Genomic DNA, 17,615 nt, shown 5'->3' with positions numbered 1-17,615 from the left:
AAATACCACCACCACTGTGCCCCTGACCCCACATCTCACTCCATTTGTATTATTGTTTCCTAAGGTCTTTTTGTTTTTTGATGGTTCTTCGGAGGAAAAAAAAAATCATAAAAAGAGGATTGTAGTAAGAAAAGATATTTTGTTTTTGAAATTGATACTATGTATTGATTCTTGCTTTTAGGAACTCTCATTGTTTCTTTTGATTATAAAAATAATACATAGTCATTGTAGACAATTAAGAAAATACAGAAAAGCATAAAGTAGATAAGGTAAAAATCACTCTTGATCATTGTCTAGAGACAATGAAATTAACATTTTGGATGTTTCTTTCCCAATAAATATCTAAAGGGATTTTATTATAAAAAGTGCGGGGATGGGGCCCTGGGTGGCTCAGTCGGTTAAGTGTCCAACTTTGGCTTAGGTCATAATCTCGTGGTTCATGGGTTCGAGCCCTGTGTCGGGTTCTTTGCTGACAACTCAGAGCCTGGACCCTGCTTCACATTCTGTGTCTCCCTCTTCTCTGCACCTCCCCTGCTTGTGCTCTCTCTCTCCCAAGAATAAATAAACATTAAAAAAAAAAAAGTACAGGGGTGCCTGGGTGGTTCAGTCAGTTAAGCATCTGACTCTTAATTTCAGCTCAGGGTTGTGAGATTCAGCCCTGTGTTAGGCTCTGCACTGGGCATGGAACGTGCTAAAGATTTTCTCTCTCTCCTTCTCCTTCTGCCCCTTCCCTGCTCATTCTCTCTCTCTCTCTTTCTCCTACTCTCAAAATAAATCAATATTTATTTTAAAAAGTACAGAAAAAAGACATTAAATTGGCTATGGCAGGACATGAACTTAAAAACTAAAGTGTTGTTAAGTATTTAGGAAGAATTTGCTTGTTAGGGCTATAAATTTGTCTTTTCAGGCATGTGAAGTACTTAAAAAATCAAATATGTTAAATTTATGAAAGAAGTTTAAAATATTTAAAGTATTAGCCAAGTTTGTAAATGGACTAATTACTTAGAGGTGGTTAGTATTTTCAACTTGAATTAACTGAACATTAATTTCAGAGAAAGTGAGGGTGATCAGAATTTAAACTTCTTAAATTATAACTCCTCTAACACTTTGATTGTTTATCCGCCTAGGAGATGTACAAATGAAATCAAATTGGGACATGACTAAAGAAAAAGAAAGGAAAACAAGGTAATTGTCTCTTATGTACTTTCGAGCTGAATTTATATTCTGCTAAAAGCCCATTATATATGTTCACTGCAAATGAAATCTAGACGTGTTAGTTAAAAGCTCACTGAGGAGATCACAAAATTTAAATTCTCATTACAAATTACCTGGAAACTGGAGCCAACTAAAATTAGACACAGTAAGAGTCTAACAGCAAGAGCATGAAGTTTTGAGTCCGAATTGGTCCCTATTCAAGCTACGCTAACTGTATGACTACAGTTAAGTTACCTTCTCTGGGCACTCAGTTTCCTTGTTTTGCTTTTTGTTTTTTGCTTTTAGTTTTTTAATGTTTATTTATTTATCTTGGAGAGAGAGATAGAGTGAGCAGAGGAGGGGCAGAGAGGGAGAGATCCCAAGTAGGCTCCGTGCTGTCAGTGCAGAGCCAGATGTGGGGCTAGAATTCACGAACCCGTGAGATCGTGACCTGAACAGAAATCAAGAGTTGGAAGCTTAACCCCTGAGTCTCCAGGTGCCTCTCCTTGTATGTTAAGTGGAAATAATACCCAACTCACAGAGTGTCATAAGGATTAAATAACTTAATACATACAAGAGCCTAATATAGCCAATCCTCAATAAATGGTAACTTTAATATATCAGGCACAGTGGGATTTGTTCAGCTGGATGTACAGTATTTTTTCATTTGGGTTTGTTTGTTTGTCCCTCCAGTTATTAATCTGTTTACTTGCCATGCAGCCAGAACCAGCTACATAATTTGTGGGGCCCAGTGAAAAATGAAATTGCAGGGCCCTGTGTTGAAAATTCATGGGCCCTTTTGAACATGGGGGCCTTGTGTTAGTGAAGAGGTCACATGCCTATGAAACTGACTCTGTGTATGACATAGTAACAGGATGGTTTCTATGGTTACTTCACCCAGTTTTACAGTCTCTTAAGTGGAGATAAATAAGGTGTATAACATATGACTTTTTAGGGGCACCTGGGTGACTCAGTTGGTTAAACATCCAACTTCAGCTCAGGTCATGATCTCACGGTTTGTGAGTTCGAGCCCTGCATCGGGCTGTGCACTGACAGCTCAGAGCCTGGAGCCTGCTTCAAATTCTGTGTCTCCCTCTCTCTCTGCCCCTCCCCCTCTTGTGCTGTGTGTGTGTGTCTCTCTCTCTCAAAAATAAATAAAAATTTTTTAAAAATTAAAAAAAACATGACTTTTTAAAGAGCTTTGAGTGGCACCTCGCTGACTCAGTTGGTAGAGCATGTGACTCTTGGTCTCAGTTTGGAAGTTTGAACCCCATGTTGGGTGTAGAGATTACTTTTTAAAAATCAAAACACACACACACACACACACACACACACACACACACACACACACGTGTGTGTGTACCTTGATACTTACAGCCTTATTACCAACAATAGCCAAACTATGGAAACAGCCCAAATGTCCATCAACTGATGAATTGATAAAGAAGATGTGGTATATATATTTATAATGAAATATTACTCAGCCATCAAAAAGAATGAAATTTTGCCATTTGCAATGACATGGATGGAGCTTGAGTGTACTATGCTCATTGAAACGAGACAGGCAGAGAAAGACAAATATCATATGACTTGACTCATATGTGGAATTTAAGAAACAAAACAGATTAACATATGGGAAGGGAAAAGAAAAACAGAGAGAAAGAGAGAGAGGGAAACAAACCATAAAAGACTCTTAGTGATAGAGAACAAACCAAGGGTTGGTGGGTGGGTGATGGGTATTAAGGAGGGCACTTGTTATGGAGTACTGGGTGTTATATGTAAGCGATGAATCACTAAATTCTACTCCTGAAACCAATATTACACTATATGTTAACTAACTAGAATTTAAATAAAACTTTGAAATAAATAAATACAAATAGGCAAAAAAAACCACCAAAAATAAAAAATAAAGGACTTTTAAAATATTAAGCATGTATATACAGTACATCCTCATTATTCATGAATTCCATCTTTGCAAATTTGCCTACTCATAAACACTTATTTGTTATCTCAGAATCAATACTTGTGGCATTTTAATAGTCATTCCCAGAAATGCACAGAGTAGCAAAAATCTGAGTCTCCTTGATGTGCATATTCCCAGCTAAGGTCAAACAAGGGGAACTCCGCCTTCTTGATTCAGCTTTCATCCTATAAACAAGTGTCCTTTTCCTGATCTGTTTAGTATTACTAGGGTTTTTTGTTTATTTGTTTTTCTTTTTTTTTTAGAATGCTCCCCAAGTATAGTGCTAAAGTGCTGGCTAGTGCTCCTAAGCAGCAAGAAGGCTGTAATGTGCCTTATGTGTGTTAGATAAGCTTTGTTCAAGCATGTATAGTGCTGTGGGTTGTGAGTTCAATGTTAATGAATCAAAAGTATGTATTAAATAATTATACATACAGATACATACATGAAATAAGGTTATATGTTGATTGGTTGACAAAAATCTTATTACCAGAGACTCACAAGGACCTATCCCTGTATTTCCCCTAAGAGCAATTGACTGAGTATTTGTTAACTCAATACTTGGGGCCACTTTATAGAACATGACTACTGCAAAAACAAGAATCAACTGCATAGATGTAGAAAATATACTCCTGTTTCTACAGGTATGTTATTATAAATTACCTTTAATGTACAGCAACCCAAAGCCTATTTGAAGTCCACTGGTTTGGATCAGCCCACTGAGATATTACCTTGGTGATGGGACATTATGAGCTAAGCCATTCCAACTTTGTTCTATTCATAGAACCCTAATTAAGAGAAGTTTCGGAGTTAGAGAGACCATTTACTTATCAGCCATGTACCCTCTAATAAATTACTCAATCTCTCAATATCAATCTCTTCATCTGGGATAAAGATACCTATTTCCTTAAGTTGTAGGTTTGTGTGTATACTGTAGGAGGTAGGGAAGAAGTTGGAATTCAATGAGATGTGCATGGAAAGCTCTTTACATTGTGCCTGGCATCAATTTATTACACATACTGATATTTGTTGAACACCTACTCTGTGCCTGGTGTTGTTCTGGGTACTGGGGACAAATGGATACCTATCCCTATGGAGCTTATAGTCTAAAGGTTTAAGGTAGGTACTTAGTAAACCACAGCTATTTTTATTGGTTTTATTAAAACTTCTTATTTCACTTGGGGAATTATTTTATTTCATACGTCTTTTTTTTTTTATCAGAAGAGGAAGCCTCCCCGTAAAAAAAAATCTTCAGAAATACAAAAGTGATCATTTCTTTTTCTTTTTACAGGAATACAGGATAGTAGAAATAAGACTGGTATTGAAGAGAGCAGTTCACAATGCCAGAGAAATGAATTCCCTAAAGAACTATATGAAGGGTCAGCAAAAGAAGACCACCCAACTCTGATGAGTTTGGTGTCTCTGATGAGACCAGTGCAGGGCAGCTGCTGAAGTTAAGAGGGTATTTTGCTGTTGGTTTTGTTTTTTTCGTAAAGCTCCCAGATAATCCAAAAGGCTTATCAAGAGATCTAATTAGTTGGGCACAACCCTGGCACCTGTGGGCCAGGGGCTAAATCCTCCCTCGCTAGAGTGCAACCTGGAAGAATATTTCTGCATCTGTGAGCTTCAGCGTCCTTAGCTGAAATGGGCTGATATCAGTACTGAGGTATTGTGAGGATGAAATGAGACAACAGATGAAGGGACTTGTAAACTATAAAGTATATAAAGCAAGTGTTGGGGAGGGAAAATTTTCCTCTAACTTCAAGATTCTTCTGGCTGGTCTAAGAATTAAATTGACATAAGACAGATAACAGGAAAGAATCAAAGTTAATTTGTACGTACAGAGGTCCTACAGATACGACCAAGGCTGGCAGCTTGTTTTATACAAAGAAACAATAAATTAGTGAGGAGTTGACAGGATAAGGAAAACTTATGTTTGGGAACTTTAACTAGTAAGAATTTCTAAACAGAATTTGGACTGGGGCAGTAAGTTAGTAAAAGTAAGAAGGCTTGTTTATAAAGGCTTCTTCACCCTGAATTCTCTCTCTCTGATGATAAGGATGTCTCTCTACCTCCTGGTGCAGGGAGGGTACCTTTCACATGGGAGATTAATTTCTTGCTTTCTGGAGACAAAGGAGTGTCAGGGTCTCCTTTTTGCACTGGCTGTTTCTTAAGTAACTTTAACTCAAAATAATCAAGATGCCAAAGTGGCATATTTTGGGGTAGCCTGCCCTGAGCCCCAACACAAGCATTATAAGTTTTTTCTAAAATGTACATTGGTTGGATTAGTTTATCAATTCAGAAAGTTATGTGTGTTGTATCTAAGAGTAATGCTCTATCATTATTTTACAAGGCAACCATTTGTCACATAAGAGAGCAATTTGAATAATTCTTAAGCCAACAATTTTTTCTCACTCAAAGGTTACTCTTCCAATAAAGATTTTAGGCTACATTCTAAGGTATCCTATCCCCATTTTCCTAGATTTACTCTTATTTGCTATGATGGGTAGGCCACCACAGGATGTGATGCTTAAGCATGAGCATTATTTTGAGCCAAAAACAATCAAGGCCCAAACAGTTCAGGAAGAAACTTTGACTTTCCCCTTGGCTGCCTAAAAGAATTCAAATAGAGGACCTGGTCCAGAAAGGGAGCAATCACCGCAGATAACTACAGTATAATATGAACTACGTTGGTGGACAGGGAGGAACCTAGACAGGTTTGTTAAAATTTCTCTATATCTCATTGTTTCTATATGGCCCTGCAAACATTTACTTACTGAAAATTTATCTTTTTCATCTTCCTGGGATTTTCTTTACTTCCCTTTGAAGTCTCAAACCCCTACTTTCATCTCCATTGTTCAGGATGACATATATACCCCCACTTTCCTGACTGTCTTTGGAATCTCTCATGTTTATGTGGATTTCCTGTATATTCATAATTAAATTGGATTCTGTCCTGTTAATCTATCTCATGTCAATTTAATTCTTAGACCAGTTAGATGAATCTTGAATGGGAGAGAAAAATTTTTCCTTCCCAACAATTGTTTTCATCTTGAAATAATCTGCATGCCAAATGGTACATCTTGGGGCCACTGTTCTGAATCCTTACAGTTCTCTCCTCTGAAACTTCCCTGGAATTTTTACATATTAAAAGCTAAGTTGGTGACTGTGGAAAGAGAAAATGGGTTAGGAGCCAAGAGATCTGCAAAGGGAGAGAAAAACAGAGAGTAGAATGAGGAGCAAACAGAAAAGAACAAATCAAAGCACATGTCCCATACAACATTAAACCAGTTCCCCAATTCTGGAAATAGGTCGGTGCAACAAAATGTCTGAACTTCATTTACCTGATGAAAAATATTAATCCTTTCTTTTAACAGATATAAGCTAGATACTATTTGCAGTGTTTGATTTACATGGAAGTAGCATTTTTCACTGATGATTGCACAAACTTCTCCTTGCTGGGCAGTGTATCTAGGGTACATTGGTTTTGGAGTGCCATGCAGGCTAAGCTGTTAACTTCTGACTCGAGTATTTTCAAAGCTCGCATAGTGATATCAAACTCTTGTTCCATTACCACAGAGAGATTTAGGACTGCTTTTCCAATTCATAATCTCCAAAGTTTGGAAATACGACCCTCAATGCTGATAAAAAACCTTGGAGTTGTGATGTACAAGCAGATTTTTTGACTTCCCGAGTGATACATTTACATAGCATGCGTTTAAGAACAGAAGAGCCCACGTTTGTAATTTGCCTGGCATTTAGGGTGGAGTATTCAGTGACAGAAGAGGCCAAGTATCCAAGTTCACATCATTCTGACCATTTAGGTGGGAACCCTTTACATACTTTGTTGCCACATAAAATAGAAAGACCAATGTGGTTTACAGACAAGGTTGGAGTTGAACCTGTAATTCCCAGGGTCTGGAGTATTCCATGACTTTTGCCATTGGTAAAGTGAACTTTCATACATTTCCATGATCCATGAGTTCCTGTCAATCTGTAAGATTGCAGAATACTATAGTTGTTATAGGAAGCCTATAGTCTGGTTTGGGCAGCTGTAAAACTTGGTTCTGTCAGTCAGGAATAAAGGCGGGTTTTAAAATTGGGTAGAGAAAGGATAAAGAGGTCTGTTTGGGGGCTGCATATTTAGTAGCTGTGTCGGTCCTATCATTTCCAAAAGATATAGCATCAGTTTTCTTAGTATGGGCTGAACAGTGAACAATGACAGTTCTAAAAGGGAGATGAAGAGCTTGTGGTAGGCAGCAATTATATGTCCATTAGCAATGGGAGTACCTGCAGAATTGAAGAATCCAGAGGATTTCCAAATGGTGCCGACAGCATATTTGGACTCTGTGTAAATAGTAGCAGTTTTCCCTATGTCAAACTATAATCTCTAGTAAGAGCTGTGAGTTCGGCTGCTTGGGCTGACTTTACAGTGGGCAAAGAACATGCCTCCATTGTTTCCTATGGGGAAACTATGGCATAACTAGTTATGTTTCCCCATAAATGTCATTAACAGGAGCCATCAAAAACTAGAAGTTAAGTCTGGGTTGTCTAAAGGGATGTCTGAGAAATCCTCTCATGGCTTTGAGACCATTTCTATAGTTGTAAGGCAATCACCGGGAATAGCGTGGGCTCTCCATTGTCAGGGAGGGGTAGTAAGGTAGCTGGATTTAAAGTGTTACAACGATGTGAGATGATGGGAGGGCTAGTCAAAAGAGCTTGTTTGTAAGTGGTCTGTCACTGTGCAGAGAGGTGCCGTGTCTTATGAACTCGTAAGTGAGCAGACACAGCATGGGGAACACACAGGTGAATGGGGGAGCCTAATGTAAGAGTACTGGCTTTGTCAATCAAGGTGGCAGCTGTGGTCACCACAAATAAATAAACATGGGCGTCAAGCCAATGCCACAGGGTCTAACTGGCACGAGAAATATGCTATTGGTTGTATCTGAGAGCAAAAGATTGTCCTGGAATGCTTGCAGCGATGCCATTATTTTCACGGCAGTATAGATAAAAAGGTTTGTTAAAATTAGGTAAACCAAGAGCTGGGGTGTTGACAATGTTAGTTTCCAGGCTTGAAAGGAGGTTAATATCTCCGAAAGCCAGGAAATGGGCTCTGGCTGGTGTCTGGGAGAAGAGCATACGGAGGTTTAACAAGGTCTACAAAATTAGGAATCCTTTGGCTGCAATAGTCAGCTGCCCCCCCCCAATTTACATAACCATTGATTTGTTTCAGGGAGATAGATGGACAAAATTGATGGATGGTGTTGTGGAGTAAGCTTCTGATGCCCTGAGATGTCTCATGTCCTAAGTAGTTAGTGGTTGTTTGCAACCATTGAAGTTTACATCTGGAGGCTTTATGGTCTCACTCAGCCAGTGCCTTTAGGGGGATGAGGGAGTCTATACAAGTTCCCTACTTAGTTTGATTACCCCCTGATTAAAATCAGAGGTGACAGGTAGAGATAAATCCTCGGATAGGATGGTAGAGAAAGTCACATGAGTGTCAATTAAGAAATCCAATTCCTGATCCTCATTTTAAGGTTAATGGTGGGCTCTGGGGTGTGACTGAGGACTGGCTGGCACTGTCATTCAAGGGGGAATTGTCCCTCAGGAGAAAAGCACACTCTCTGAGGGTGATAGGATTTAGGGAAATTGCTTCTTAAATTTTCCTCTTTGTTAATACAGGACAATTTCTCTTCCAGTGACCTGGATTCTTGCAATATCTGTGCTTGTCTGGAGGCGAATAGGGGGAGATCTGAATGGGCCTTGAATTACTCTCAGAGTCCTGCTTTTGCCTTTACAAAGATTCAGGTTGCAAAGCAGGAATTGTTGCTATCAGTTCTTTTTCTCCTGCTTTCCTGCAAGCTATTTTCAAAGAATTAATTAGCTGCCTTCAGGGGCAGCTGGGTGGCTCAGTCGGTTAAGCGTCCAACTTCGGCTCAGGTCACAATCTCATGGCTTGTGAGTTCGAGCCCCGCATCAGGCTCTGTGCTGACAGCTCGGAACCTGGAGCCTGCTTTGGGTTCTGTGTCTCCCTCTCTCTGCCTCTCTCCTGCTCATGCACACACACACACTCTCTCTCAGAAAATAAACATTAAAAAAAATTTTTTTAAAGTAGCTGTCTCCATTATTATGCTTAGTGGTTGCCCTCACCAACAGAGCAGGTGGATTTGTTATTTAACATCTGGGAGAAAATTTCCCACTAAAGCAGAAGTTAAAAGATTGCTATGTTCCAGGGCTTCTGGATTTAATGCAGTTTGTCTTTGAAAAGTATGTACAGAACATTCAACAAAGGCTTTTATGTGCTCAAAGAAGAGCTAAGTACATAGTTCACAGTACTATGTAGAGTGCTCAAAGGAGAGCTCAAAGAAGAGCTATTATGTGCTCAAAGAACAACTAAGTACATAGTTCAACCTCAGACCAATTTACTCTTGAGGGGGAACACCTCGAACATTGCTCCTATGAAGCCTTAGATATCAGCCTCCAACTGAACTATTTCCTGGTCATGTGCAGGAGGGGCTGGGAACGGCTAGGGCCATCTGTTTCCTTAGTGAGGGCGGTATTCTCCAGGGGACCATCTAGCTTGTCTCATAACCATCATGTTGATGTGGAAATGTTGGGGATTGTAGCCAATGACCAAGATAGAATTTTTGAGACATCTTCAATGTGAAAAGGTGGTTTTATTAAAACATGGGGACAGGATGGTGGGCAGAAAGAGCTGCACTGGGGTTGTGACGGGTGACTGATTATACCAGGGGGTTAGGGAAAATGTAAGTCTCTAAGGAATTTTGGAAGCAAGGTTTCCAGGACCTCGAGGGGGCTAGCTATGGTTAGGAAAGGGCCATTTATTACTGTCTAATAAAACCTTAGCTATGAGACCCTTTAGATATCTTTCAGGGGGCCATATGCTTAGAGTATAATTGCCAACATATATCTTGGGGGGTAGAGATAAAGGAATTTCAAAAAGAGTTTTTACATGTTTAAGTAGACTTACAGGATCCTGGGGGGTTGGCTAAGAGTGCCTTTTGCCCTCAGCGAAGTGTCATCATCCAGGCAGCTGACTTCCTAGAGGAAGGTCACTTTGCCTGTCTCAAGGACTTGTCCGTGGACTGTAAATTGTAAGGAAATTTAATTGTTTTCTTTTGCCTTTCTTTCCCACGTCAATATAATCATGGGCTGTGGGAAGAACAGTCCTTAATAGCCAGTCTAGGCCAGTGTGAGTGGGGTTGTAAATAGCCACTAATCTTTCTAATTCTTCTGTAAATTTGGTAGGATCCTCCCAGAGCATAGGTAAAGGGGTTTTATTTTTATTTTTTTAATGTTTTTTAAAAATTTATTTTGAGAGAGAGAGAGAGCAGGGGAGGGATATAAAGAGAGGGAGAGAGAGAACACTGAGCAGGCTCTTCATTTTTCAGCACAGAGCCCGATGTGGGGCTTGATCTCAGGAACCATGAGATCATGACCTGAGCCAAAATCAAGAGTTGGAAGCTTAACTGCCTGAGACACCCAGGTGCCCCTAGGGGCTTTATAATTTAAAAGATCTGCTGCTGTCCTGGGGACATGAATTCTTTGCCAGGATACATCCACAAAGGACATGGCACAGGAATGCCTGCAACTGGCAGAACTTGATTACAGAGCCCTAGAAAGTGGGAGGAGTCAAATAATAAGAGCAAAGCCCTGTTGCTCTTCCTGGGTGCTTTTGCTCAGTTCACTTGCTGACATTCAGTATTTACCTAACTAAGTTGTTTTCCCTAGGATTAGAGGTCAGGCAGAAGTGCTCTGCAAATATTGTCAGGAAAGGGAAATTGTAACAGGCAGCTGGTTGTTAAAATGGTTTTTTTTCCCGGGGAAGTTGGAGTTTTAGGATTCGAGGAGATGGGGCTGGGCTTTGAGAAGGGGAGTTTATTTTATTTTATTTTATTTTATTTTTAAAATTTTTTTTAATGTTTATTTTTGAAACAGAGAGAGACAGAGCATGAATGGGGGAGGGTCAGAGAGAGAGGGAGACACAGAATCCGAAGCAGGCTCCAGGCTCTGAGCTGTCAGCAAAGAGCCTGACTCAGGGCTCGAACTCACAGACCATGAGATCATGACCTGAACCGAAGTCAGAAGCTCAACCAACTGAGCCACCCAGGTGCCCCAGAAAAGGGGAGTTTAGACCAAGGGTCCAGATCCAAAACTTTGCTTTCACAGTCTATCTTTGGAAATGAACTCTCTAGATCTTTGTGAGAGCTGCATATTTTACACTGTCTTGTGGGATGCCTCTTGTGTCCTTGGTTAAGGCATAAGAAGGCTTAAGCTTGACTCACTACTGAGATGAATAGATCCTACTCATCCGTGGCCAGACAACAGATCTTCTAAATTAGAAAAACTACTGTATTTGAAAAATTTTAGAGAGCTCTCATCCTAAAGAATTGTCTTATTAAAATTAAAAAGTAGATACAAAAGAATGTAACAGCAAACCTCAGGGAATCCTTTTTCCAAGATGAAAAAAACAGAAATTAGTCCTTAGACCAAAAATTAAAACTCCGTATCCAACATAAGTTCTTCCTTCTTAAGATCCAAACAATTAAGCAGACCCTCTTCTGGCACACCTGTTTATTTTATGTCTAAGAGCTGTGGTCCTGGAAACTGTAGGTATCTAAAAAGTAGGAAAAAACTAGTAAAATCTTACTAAGCTTGTTTTGTGTCCTGGGAGCATGGCTTGGCTTTCTGCCTGCCTGGGACATGCTGGCTGTCAGTTCTTTCTTTTGGCTATCTTTGAGAATGATTCTGGATCTTGAGAAGGTTAATAATCTTTGCACCCTCTTTGAAGACCCTTTGAAGGGTCCATAAAGTTGTTTAATACTGCCAGAAATATTTACTATCCATCCCAGCTAAAAATTGACAGGATATTAAAAAAAAAAACAAACATTTTTTAAGTAGCTATATGGTTAAAAATTGATCAGAAAGTGGAAGCTGATAGTCAAAGCCTGATAAGAATTTTTTTTTAGGTCTCCCCCCCTATGCTAAAATAAAACTATATGCCCTGTTAAATGACAAAAATTCAACTGAGGACATTTTAATGGTCTAATTGGCTTTATTAGTTGATTCATGAATTGGGTAGCATCCTACCTAGGAAGTAGAGGGGAGCTCCAACGGGCTACAGAAAAGCAAAGGTTTTTAAAGGTAGACAGAAAATGGAAAAAAGAACATTATTTGCAAAGAATCCATTGTTTTAGGCAAAGTTACCTTCTTAAAGGGAATGGGAAGGGCCCATGAGTAAATTTCCTAGTGCTGACCAGGAACTTTTCATGTTGACTACGTAAAGCTTGCACTCCTGGGGGGTTGAAACTGCAGTCAGGTTAGGTACTAAGCCTTTGGGTTACGGAATTGAGACCTTAATCTAATTGATGCCATTTTGGGCCTGTGGTTTTCTTTTTAACAATTCCCCCTCTACCTTTTGATCAAGCTCTCTGCTGTCAGCACAGAGCCCGCTTGGGATCCTCTGTCCCACTCTCTCTTTCTCAAAAATATATAAACATTTTTTTTAAATGCAGCTCTAGAGGCAATGCAAAGTCTATCTATTGCTTTCACCAATCCTAAAACTTCCCCCATTTTTCTCATAAGGCTTGTAAATTATTGACCTTAAAAAACCAAAGTTCTCCGAGGAACTTACATTCTTTCTCTGTCCTTTCGAGATATAAATCTTACGTTTGTTGCCTTTGCAATATAAACACCCCAGGGGGTATCTAAAACAATGGCCACACTTGCCTAAGACTAAACGGGGTAGGAGCAGGAAAAATGACCTTTTAAAAAATACAAAGTGCTCCACAGCTTCCATAAGATTACTTGTCAAGAGCAAATACAAATCATGTGCCTTCTCCACAAATACTACTGGTAAAAAGCTTTAGCCATCCAAGTAGATAAACTTAACTTATATACTAGTGAGTTTTATATTGCTATACTTGATTCGTAGCTAACAATTTTTAATGGAAAGCTATAAAAACTCTGTTTTCTACATTACAAATATGGTGTTTTTCTACCTCCAGATGGTATTACCAGAATTAACTTGTAAAAGAGCACTATATAACTGGCTTAAAATTAAGCACTTATAACTCAAGCAGTTCTAAATCTCAAAAATATATTAGAAACTAAGCTAAATGTTTTTCAGGTTCATGTGATCTAGGAAATTTTTCAGTTAATAAAAGCAAAGTTTAAATTTGTTGGTTTAATAAACATAAGAAATACAGATGGCCAATAGACACATGAAGAGATGTTCAACATCACTCATCACCAGGGAAATGCAAATCAAAGCTTTAAGGACAAACCACCTCACACCTGTCAGAATGGCTAACATCAAAAACAAGAAACAACAGGAGCGCCTGGGCGGCTCAGTCGGTTAAGCGTCGACTTCGGCTCAGGTCATGATCTTGTGGTTCGTGAGTTCAAGCCCCACTTTGGGCTCTGTGCTGACAGGTCAGAGCCTGGAGCCTGCTTCAGATTCTGTGTCTCCCTCTCTCTCTCTGACCCTCCCCCGTTCGTGCTCTGTCTCTCTCTGTCTCAAAAATAAACGTTAAAAAAACAAAACAAAACAAGAAACAACAAATGTTGGTGGGGATGTGGACAAAATGAACTCCTCATACACTGTTGGTGGGAACACAAACTGATGTAGCTACTGTGGAAAACAGTATATGATCCAGGAATCACACTACTGGCTGTGTACCCAAAGAAAATGAAAACATTAACTCAAAAAAATATATGCACCCCTATGTTTTTTGCAATATTATTGACAACAGCCAAGATATGGAAGTGGCCCAAGTGTCTATCCATAGATGAATGGATAAAGAAGATGTGATATATATGTAATATATACAATGGACTATTACATAACATATAATATATGCAATGGAATATTCCTCGGCCATAAAAGGAATGAGACCTTGCCATTTGCAACGACATGGATGGACCTAGAGGGTATACCACTAAGTGAAATAAGTCAGTCAGAGAAAGACAAATATCATATTTCATTCATATGTGTAATTTAAGAAACAAAACAAGTGAACAAATAAAGGAAAAAAGAGACAAAAAAAAAAAAAACAAAACACAGACCCTTAAATACAGAGAAGAAACTGGTGGTTACCAGAGGGGAGATCAATAGGGGGATGGGTGAAATAGGTGAAGGGGATTAAGAGTATACTTATCGTGATGAGCACTGAGTAAAGTATAGAATTGTTGACTCAGGGTGCCTGGGTAGCTCAGCCAGTTAAGCCTCTGACTCTGGCTCAGGTCATGATCTCACAGTTTGTGGGTTTGAGCCCCACATCAGGCTCTGTGCTGACAGCTCAGAGCCTGGAACCTGCTTCAGAGTCTGTCTCCATCTCTCTCTGTCCCTCCCCCACTCATGCTCTGTCTCTCTCAAAAATAAATAAGCATTAAAAGAATTGTTGACTCACTATATTGTACTCTTGAAACTAGTATTACATTATATGTTACTTACATTTCAATTTAAAAAAGAGAAAAAAAGTATGATACAGATGCTGAAAAAAATAAGTCTTTAGAGTTACCAGCATTAAGTATGATACTTTTCCACCTTGGTTTACTAAAAGTCAAACAAGCTCATGTTATCTTTGTTACCAAAATTGTCAGCCAAAATAAATAAATAAATAAATAAATAAATAAATAAATAAATAAATAAATAACTTAAGATGGTGGCTAACTGCTTTAATGTTTCATAAATTTTTCATGAGTAATCTTGGTATGATTATTTTTTTTAATGTTTTACTTATTTTTGAGACAGAGACAGAGCATGAGCAGGGGAGAGGCAGAGAGAGAGGGAGACACAGAATCTGAAGCAGGCTCCAGGCTCTGAGCTGTCAGCACAGAGCCTGACGTGGGGCTCGAACTCATAGACCATGAGATCATGACCTGAGCTGAAGTTGGAAGCTTAACCAACTGAGCCACCCAGGCGCCCCTCTCGGTATGATTATTAATAAATGAATTAAATAGATGTAAATATGCATCAAACTGGGTAAATTTCTGGAACTAATGAAAAAACTGAATTCAAGCCGAACAAGAATTAATTATATGGGACCAAGTGAACTGATGAGGATGATTTTAATTTTATGACTTTTTGTTTAAAATATAGTTGGTTCTTTAATCTTCTGTTTTATAGATAGAAGGAAGCCTTTCCTCTTAAGCTATGACTTATAGCAATTTGATAAATTATACCTTTGTAACCAGAATTGAAATATCTTTTTCTCCCTATCTGATCTCTCCAGAATTCAGAAACTCTCAGTAATATTCTTATATTTTCATGGCAATATAGTTATTTGCCCAAGTTCAATAAGAATCTGCTCTCCTTGTAACATGACACAGTTGGAAGATGGTTATATTACAAAGGCTTTGACTGGAATGTCATATTTGAAAGAGACATGCATAGATTTAGGTGTGACCAGACTGCTTTAAGGAACTAAGGTTGACTTTATGGAGTCAATAAAACTCCTTGGAAATATCAGCGTGGTACCTTCCTTGCAGGATTCCTAACAGCCTTACCAGTTGAGTAAGGAAGATCACTTCCTGGCAGGTGCAAGCCTCTCGGGGATATTCGGGGGACCCCAAGAAGAGAGTAACTAATCCAAATCTATAGGTATTACAAAGTTTGATTGCAAGTATTTGGTTTGACTTCTTCACCTTGAGAAGCTGTTAAAAAGGAGATTCCTTATGAAAAGTTCCAGCAAGCAAACCGAAAGGAGCATATATAATCAATCATCACTCCTGCCGTATTTATATAATCAAGCCAAGCTTATTGAAAGTAGATTTATTTTGCAAACAAATTAGTCTTTGCTTTGCTATCTTTGGTGGAAATCACAGTATTTATAAAGAAAAATTATGTTTCAATAACATACCTTTGTGGATATTAGAAGCTAATACTATTCATCGTAAATTGGACTGGATCCTAAACTCTTCTAGCTATAAATCTTCAAACTGTCATTTCCAATTTTTCCCTACCATTGTCTTGAAATCATTAAGAACTAAAACTGCCCTTTTTCCAAAGCCATGCAAACTCAAGTTGGACAACTTGGTATATAAAATTCAGAGAAATCACCACAAGAGCTCATGTGTGGATGATCCTTGTTGACTATTACTATGGGCGCCACTCAGAAAAATCACAGAGACACTCAAACTGCAAACTAGGAAAGTCTATCAGATTGCTACTATCTGCCCTCAGTCCATCTGGAAATACTTCAAATCTAACATCTAGAAATCTCAAGTGGCTACCCTCAGAACTCAGAACTGGTTTACAACTTGTTCCAATCATTAACCATTATTTTTCTTTTGTTTCCACAGAAATGCCTCTGATTAAATACCTGATTGTTTGCATAATATAGGCCTAACTTTGGTAGCCTAACCTGAAAGATGGCCTTCTGAAATGAATTTAACTGAACTGACCTATCGTCAGGACTGAGTCTAGTTCGATGAGACTGAACAATCTACTGGCTCAACTTCTGGACGATGAAATTTCTTGAGGAAATTTCAAAGGCAGGACTGTGGAGGAGCAAAATGTACCACCCCAAAATGTGTTTCTCTGGCTCAACAAGGAGGAATTTGTGTACTCATGGGGGGAAAATGTTGCTTCTATGAATAAAATCTGTTAAAAGATTAGTACTTTTCAGCAAATAAACTAATTTTACCCATTATATGAGACTGACCTATTCCCAGAGTAGGAGACTGATCTAACGGGATGTGGGGTAACATGCTTCAATCTGTTCTTTTCTGTTTGTTCATTCTCATTTTCACCTGCATTGTGTTCTCCTTTTATGGATCTCTTGCCACTCAGTTACTAACTCTCCACAGCCACCAGCTCAACTTAAAAAAAAAAAAGTTTGTTTGTTTATTTATTTATTGAGAGAGAGAGAGAGAGAGAGAGAGGAAGGGACAGAGAAAGGAGAGAGACAAAGAAGGCACCAAGCTCAGCACAGAGCCGAAGATGGGGCTCAATCTCATGACTATGAGATCATGACCTGAGCCGAAATCAAGAGTCGGACGCTTAACTGGCTGAGCCACCCAGGCGCCCCATCAACTTTTAATACGGGAAACATCTAAGGAAGTGTCAGAGGAAGAAACTGCTGAGGTTCAGGGCAGGCCACCCGAGGATGTGCTGCTTTGGCATGAGGATTATTTTGAGTTAAAAACAATGAAGGCCCGAAAGGCTCAGGAAGAACCTAAGACCTTTCCCCTGTCAATCTTACAAATAAAATTGCCAGTTACTTTATTTGGGAATAGCAGAGGAATTGCAATTCAGGAAAGGCAAACTATGGTGAACATAGGCAAGTCGAAAGAGACAAAGGGAAAGTCAGCTTTTAGTAGGTTTTAGAAGAAAATGGCAGAGGGTTGTTTTGAACAAAAGTTCGTTGGAGGAGCGCCTGGATGGGTCAGTTGCTTAAGCGTCTGACTTCAGCTTGGGTCATGATCTCTTGGTTCG

At 39.1% G+C, this 17,615-nt stretch overlaps 1 protein-coding gene and 1 long non-coding RNA gene across 4 annotated transcripts in view; one reads left to right on the top strand and one right to left on the bottom strand.

The window, feature by feature from the left end:
- SPATA45 (spermatogenesis associated 45) overlaps positions 1–17,615 on the bottom strand; it is a 30,933-nt gene that overhangs the window by 6,529 nt on the left and 6,789 nt on the right. Inside the window, exon 1 of one of the 3 annotated variants that reach the window (XM_023247259.2) lies at positions 3,818–3,957. The exons of the other annotated variants lie outside the window; for them this stretch is intronic. The gene's annotated coding sequence lies outside the window, so the exon portion shown is untranslated. Of the gene's footprint in view, positions 1–3,817; positions 3,958–17,615 lie in introns of those variants that run through there. 3 annotated transcript variants of the gene reach the window in all.
- LOC109495643 lies at positions 3,973–16,830 on the top strand. The gene is made up of 3 exons (XR_002151206.3): positions 3,973–4,273; positions 4,446–4,616; positions 16,481–16,830. It is a non-coding gene; the product is annotated as an uncharacterized LOC109495643 (long non-coding RNA).

This window comes from Felis catus, chromosome F1 (assembly GCF_018350175.1).
Source record: "Felis catus isolate Fca126 chromosome F1, F.catus_Fca126_mat1.0, whole genome shotgun sequence".
Classification (NCBI taxonomy): domain Eukaryota; kingdom Metazoa; phylum Chordata; class Mammalia; order Carnivora; family Felidae; genus Felis; species Felis catus.
This window is presented reverse-complemented; position numbering and strand designations above follow the sequence as displayed.